Source organism: Malaclemys terrapin, chromosome 12 (genome assembly GCF_027887155.1).
Source record: "Malaclemys terrapin pileata isolate rMalTer1 chromosome 12, rMalTer1.hap1, whole genome shotgun sequence".
Lineage (NCBI taxonomy): Eukaryota > Metazoa > Chordata > Testudines > Emydidae > Malaclemys > Malaclemys terrapin.
The window spans coordinates 25,794,004-25,801,245 of record NC_071516.1 but is presented as its reverse complement, the minus strand read 5'-3'; positions in this window follow the sequence as shown (position 1 = coordinate 25,801,245).

Sequence of the window (7,242 nt, the reverse complement as noted above, 5' to 3'; positions counted from 1 at the left end):
CCAGACCAAGTTTTCCATTAATAATGTATTTATTTTCTTAGTAAGACCCACCTGCTCCCAGTCAATACACATAGAACCCTCCCACCAGCTGGGGCCATGTCTAATCAGTGAACTAAATATGCAAGGGTTTTCCCATACAACTTACTTACACTGCTAAGTAGGTCTAGAGTGATTAAAACTGATTTTAAAAATAAATAAATTGGTTTTCCTTAAATTTAAAGCAGCTTTTTATTTAAATACATTTTATTTTTTAAAATTAAATTTTAAACTAACAATGTATGTTAAGGCCTAAACCTCCTGTACTCTATTGAAATAAAAAAATATGGTGCACCAACAAGCTCTCCTCAAATTTTAATTATATATAGAATCAGGGGAAAGCATTCAACTTCTGAGGTCAACTCAAGATTTATAAATATGTCCCAATGTTACTGCATTAAGTATATTACTTTGGAGCAAATACTGGTATTTACATGTTTCCAAATGGAAGTTATTTCAGTGTTTGCTGCTCCTGCAGAAAAGTTTTTGCCTTTAATTATTTTGGGTTTCAGTTTAGCTACTAGGTGCAAAAATAGCATTAGCTTCATTTGGATTCGTTCATTCAAAGTTAAACTGACTGGGAATTGAAAAAGCAGGAAAGCTCATTTTCCTCTCAGCTGGTTGCCATTCATAGATTGAAAGAGAAGATCTGATCTACCAATTCTAAAAACTTAAAGGACATGAGGCCAGATTTGCAAAGGTATTTAGGCTCCTAAAGATGCGGATAGGTGCCTAGTCGGGTTTTCAAAAGTGCCTAACTCCCATAGGTTTCAATAGGAGTGAGGCACCTAGCCTGCTCAAGCACTTTTGAAAATTCCACCAGGTGCCTAACTGCATCTAAGTTCCTTTGACATTCTGGCCTAGGCTGACCAGAAACAATCCATCCATTTACTAGCTACAGTTAATACTTCCTTTGTTTAATAAATCAGTTTTAAATGCAAAACATGTTTTTTAAACTTAACTTTCTTATGTATCCAGCACATTTACTGTAGTTTTATCTAATAAAATTTAAAATGCTGGTTTTGCACATTTGGAGTTCTAATTTCCATCTAAAGGCAGCTTGACATAAATCCTGAGTAAAAAAAATCATCTAGTAAATGAAGATTGAGTTTTTCACCATTTTCTAACATAACAAAAAATGTCAACTTTAAGAATCTCAGTAAGGAATGTGAACCTATAAAATTGGTTAAATAGACAGGGTATCCTCCTGGTTAGCAAAAAGAATTACCAGATATACTGTAAAGGCTATATTTAGCTGCAAATCAAATGGTTATATCAACCATTGAGAATGAACATTTCTTTAGGAAAACAACTAAAAAGTACAAATGCAAAACAAAATTAAAATCAATTATTTAACTCAAAGTTTCCTACTTACTGACTGAAATCAAATCATCTTAACTCGTTCTAATTCAAAACTGGCCCACCCATTCCCCTACTCAAGTAATCTCCCTTCACATCATGCTGTTTTAGAGAAAGCTGGTCATCAGACTCCCTGTTTGGGAATTGGAAGGAGTTGTGGACAGTAATATTCCCTAATTTCTTTCTTTAACCCCTACCTTTTCTTGTATGGGAATGTAAGGGGCATTACCCAGAGGCAGCAAACTTCACGAGGTGCAAAGGGCGGGGGGGGACAATGTGAGTCCCTAATAGAGCTCCCCCCCCCAATTCCACCAATTAGCATATTGCATGGTTCTTAGACCAGCAAAGAGCCTTCACGGGTGAGGGGGAAGGAGAGGTCCAGGGAGACAGTGTTGTGGAGATAACTGCTGCCCCCCATTCTATACAAGACTGGGGAGAGCCACACATGGAGCACCCTCTCCATATGAAGATCCGTGGGCCCAGTACTGATCTCCACCTCCTACAAAACTCAAGCATTTAAAAACAAGATGACTTCACCACTCTCAGTGACACATTTTAATCAAGCTGAAAGATTGTCTAGTGGTTAGGGCTCTGACCTTAGACATGGAAGACCCAAGTTCAATTCTTGGGTTGGTTTTTCTGACCTTGGGCAAGTCACTTAGCATCTAGTACTTTAGTTTCCTAACTGTACAACGGAGACACCACCACTGCCCTGCTTCTGAGGATAAGTATATTAAAGGTTGTGAAGCGCTTTGAGATCTACTGTTGAAAGGTGCTGTATAAGAAATAAGCATTATTATTAACTGGTTTTTTAAATTACTCTTTTGTGGGCCAATTTATTCAGGATGGGCACACCATGGCCCAGAGGCCCAGCTCCTCAAAGATATTTAGGCACATAACTCCATTAAAATCAATGGGCGTTAGACACCTAAATTCCTTTAAAAACCTAGCCCTCAGAGACTAAGTTACTATCCAAGTCAGAGGCAGAGCTGCAAATGGAACTTAGGAGTCCTGGCCTAAACCTATGCTCCTACCACCAAACAATCATTCCACGTCACCGTTCAATGGAGCAAAGCCCTGACTCCCCATCACTGGGTTGAAATACCAACCCCACAGCCATGCAAGCATGTGGCGTACAAAAACCCTCCAGCCGTTCCAGCTTTGGATTTGCAATCTTGGAAACTTTTAAGTATTTGAGAAAAATGTAACTCTGAACTCAGTTTGTATGTGAGGGGTTGTTTATAGACCCCGGCACGGGAATTACTATCTTTAAATAGGGCTATTGAAAAGGCTGCCAGGATTGCAGAGAGAGGTTTTCTTGGATGTTACCCCTCTGTCAGACTCGCCTTCCCCCCCAACCTGCTTCCTGGCTCCACAAATTTGAGAGCTGTCAGCAGCCAATTCAACTTGCAAAGATGCTGTGACAAATGCGAGCCCAGCTCTTTGTTTCAAATCCCTGGAGGATCACAAAGCCCTTCAAGCTGAAGTTGATGAACACCACTGCAAACCGGAGATAAGCTCCGCTGGGAAGCAAGCAATGCTCAGCCCTGGCACCTGATTGGCAAAGCTTCAGCAGCGTGACCTATTTCTGCAACTGCAGAGCTTTGGTGGCGGCTTTTTTTCCCCTCACGTAAATGCAAAACCCTCCAAGCAAGTTACCATAGAGGTAGGTGACAGCAAGCTAAATTGATGGATTCAAAGCATCAGCTTGGGATTGATTATCGATAGATAGATAGGTCATATTGATTACTTTAACCCATTTGGATCGTTTGGTAAGGTTGCCTTGCGGCTTAGTTACTGTCTTTTAATGAGGCCCCTAAGGTGACAGGAGTCAATGTGACTCATACATTAATTACATGCTACAGAATGATCATGCTGTATTTAACCTTCCCCCAAACATGCTCCACTTCCACTGTATCGTCTTTTACAATACATACCTCAGCGGGCCAGAGCAGTGACGGCCAGGCTACTGCACAGAGTCAAAGGCCAGTATTGTAATGTCAGAGGCAGAATGCAGTGAGAGAGCCTTGTAGGGAGGGGATATGTATAGGGCACCAAGCATTGCTCAAGAGGGAGGAAAACTAGCTTTGAAATTCCAGCAGTTCACCTCACATTGGAACATCCCTCCACAGCACATATGCTTTAAAGCAAGTCAAGGGGGTAGCTTCCACAGTGTAGGGGGCAGTTGAATAAGTTGGTCCATGACAAAACTTGGAAAGTTTCTTTTCTTTCCTCCTTTGGAGGAAGGGACAAGACACGGATCTCCACTTTCCTAAGACTCTATGCTAGCCATCCCTCAAAAGAATCAGATGCGGGCTTTGTTCAGTGCTACTCCAAGTATTAGCCATAACAGGAGAAAGAATTTACTCTAGAAAGGTATGTGGATATAAATATGTTATTTTTTCTTGCCATCAGCTAAGCCATTGAGAAAGACTAAGGAGGGGATTGTCAAAGGCACAAATGGTAGTGAGGTGCTTAACTGCCATGTGTGCTTCTGAAAACTTCTCCCTAAGACTAAATATTTTTTAAAATTACGTAAAAGAGACAAAGCTTAAAAATATTTAAGGAAATAGAAAAGACTAATTGGCAAACATAACAAAAAACTGCAGGACAGGCTAAGGTTATATTTAATAACCAAAGAGAATATGGTTAAACTGAAAAGGCTAAAGTTAATTATTAAGAAAATAGAAAGGCTACCATTAAATAAGCAGGCAAAAGACAAGGATTAAAAGATTTCTGAAGTTTAAAGAGAGAGGTTAAGTATTCATACAGAATTGTAAAAATATGGATCTTCCCTCTGACTTCTTTGCTTGTGTTTTACAACTAGTCCCCCTCCCCTCATCCCAGTTTAGATTACAAACGCTTTTGGACAGGAGCAGTCTCTTTTTGTGTGTTTGTACAGTACCCAGCGCAATGGGATCACAATGGTGTTCAGCTCTTTGGGCACTGCTGTAGTACAAATACTAATGCTGCTCAGAAAGGAAGCTGCCTTATAAAACAGCTTGGACAGGCTAAATGGATGGATCACTGGCATAAATCTACCTGAAAACACAGAGACAAATGGACTTTGCTTTTCCGGCAGATGGAGAGGAGATGGAAATCACAAAGGAAGCCTCATGCACGCAGATAGGATGAGATGTGCAATTTTTGTCACTGTTCAATTACACCTGTCTAAGGAAACCAATTGACTTGAAGAGTGACAGGCAAAATGAAAATTAAGTGTTTTTCTCCTTTCTCCCATCGACAAGATGCCACATCATCATGACAAAGCGGCTCTCACATTGTTTTCCCCAACCCAAATGAGTTTGACTTTTTCTTTAAATTTGCAGGGTCAGGGGGCAGAAAGATGCTTTTTATGATTTCAGATGCAGGAGTATGGATGGGGTTTTAGCATCAAGGGGGAAACACAGAGTATAAATGCTTTTGGTTCGGCAAACTACAATAGAAATAGAGTGAAATGGAAGCTGGGGCAGCACCTGTCACCACGGGCAGTAGGGGGCTTGTGGAATCCTCCAGGACGCTGACAGGTCAGCAGGAGTCACTGCAGAGGATGAGGTGGCTCACCTTTCATTCAGGAATGAGTGCAACCCCAACTGCCCTGATTAGCAGCAGTCACAATACCACTCAAGGGACACGAGTGCCATCACCTCTTCTCACTCAATCACCTTTGGCAGAACGGTATTCCACGAAGCAGGAACCCAGCACACCCGCTGCTGCACTGATAGTTCATGACACATGAAAAGCTGCTGTCCGGATCCTAATTGGTTACTGTATCACGGTTGCAAACTCATCATCTACTATGCTTCATTAGTTTCCCATAATGTACATACATAATGATCATCTAAGAGAGCAAGACTGCTACCAATCAAGTTTAGCTGTAGCAGAAAAGACTACAAAAAAGTGGGTGGCAGTTACAGTTTCTTTTCTCAATTACGGGCAGAAAAATTATGTTAATCTGATTTCTAAGATGTAAAAAAAATCGTTTTTAAAGTTATTACCAGCCTGTAGAATAAAATAACATTAAAACTAACACATCAAGCATAGAAAGTATAAGTTTTGACAGGATCCACAGAAACAGAATATTGTGCAGCCTTAGATTGTTCTGTATCCCTCGGGAAGGAGTCCCTCCAGAGAACTCTCCTTCCCCACCCCGCAAACGGCACCATATTGGGCCTGCCTTCCAGATGAGAAGGAACTGGAGCTCAATGCTGCGCTGGATGAGGCATAGCAGTCACTGCAGAGCAATGGAAGATGGCTCTTTAGCACTGAGCCAAGCAGGCTGTTTCTGCAGCACTCCCAGGTCAGTGCGGATGGAGAAATCAGCTATGGTTCTTTTGCTTGGTACTGCAGAGCGCTATCGGATCAGCGAAAACGAAAATAAAGTTATCTATGATGAAAGCATTGAAACACCAATTATGGGTAATTTGATGGAACAACAGCTGCCAGGAGAGTATCCCTTGCAAATACAAGTACCTGAAGGGTATAAATATGCAAAAGGGGGGGCGGAGGGGAAGGCGCACTACTGTGTGGTATAAGACATTGCACTTGCATTAACTAGATGAAATTGAGCAAAGGAAAATCTAGGCAGTAAAACTTTGCTAATGATGTTACCTGTTAGACTGAAATGGTCTCCCGAGGACCCTTATTACTCAATTCATTTAAACTAGACAGAACAAAAACACTAGATAAATACACACTAGAGAACAATCCTACAATGGCGGAGGATAGTGGATGAGACTGCACGTAACCAGGGTGGATTGATTTAAATCACCCAGTGGAAAGCCTCGATTTAAATCTGTTTTAATCAACTTTTCCATTTGTACTTCCACTATTTTCTAAAGAAAGGTGCATTCTCATTGGTGATATAACCTATAGTTATATAGGAGGGTGCACTATTACTATATACATTTATTTAAGCAATTATATAGCTTAATATTTTCAGATTCTTAACTGTACATTCTTAGTATATTAGAAAATGCTTATTTACTAGGTAATAACTTTTTTGCATGATTTGTGTCAAGCTGCATTAGGATAATAACTGGAATTTAATTAAACTCACAAAATAGCATATAATTTAAAAAAAACAAATGCTTTAGATGCATAACTTCTCTTATCAAAACATGATTCACATTTATAACTAAATGATTTATTAAACAGAGGGATTAACTGTAGTCAGTGAATTAAACTGATTATTTCAGGTCAGCCTGGGAAAATTTTCAAATATGTCTAAGTGAAAGTAACTGCAGCTTAAGTTCCTACTCGCCTAAGTCTCTTGAAAATGACAGTGTCTCATAAGGGTACGTCTATACTACCCGCCGGATCAGCGGGTAGCGTTCAATGCATCGGGGACAGATTTATCGCGTCTCGTCTAGACACGATAAATCGATCCCCGAATCGACGCCCGTACTACACCTTGGCAGAAGTAAGCGGAGTCAACGGGGGAGCCGCGGCGGTCGACTTGCCGCTGTGAGGACAGCCAGGTAAGTCGAACTAAGATACTTGGACTTCAGTTACGCGAATAGTGTAGCTGAAGTTGCGTATCTTAGGTCGAACCCCCCCACCCGCTAGTGTAGCCCAGGCCTAAGTTACTTAGGCTACTTTGCCATATTTATAAAACTTGACTTCAAAAGTTAGAATCAGGGGGAAAACATCTTTCTTTATGCAGAAAAGCAGCCTTTAAATCAAAGGCTTTGATAGAGGCTCATGGATTCAGCATATTTATTTATTATTTAAATTACTTAAGAAATTATAATAAGTTTACTCCTTAACATATTTTGTATTACATTGATTTCATTTTAAACAAGTTTATTTTAAAAAAAGAAAAATTATAAACAAAAAAGCCATTGA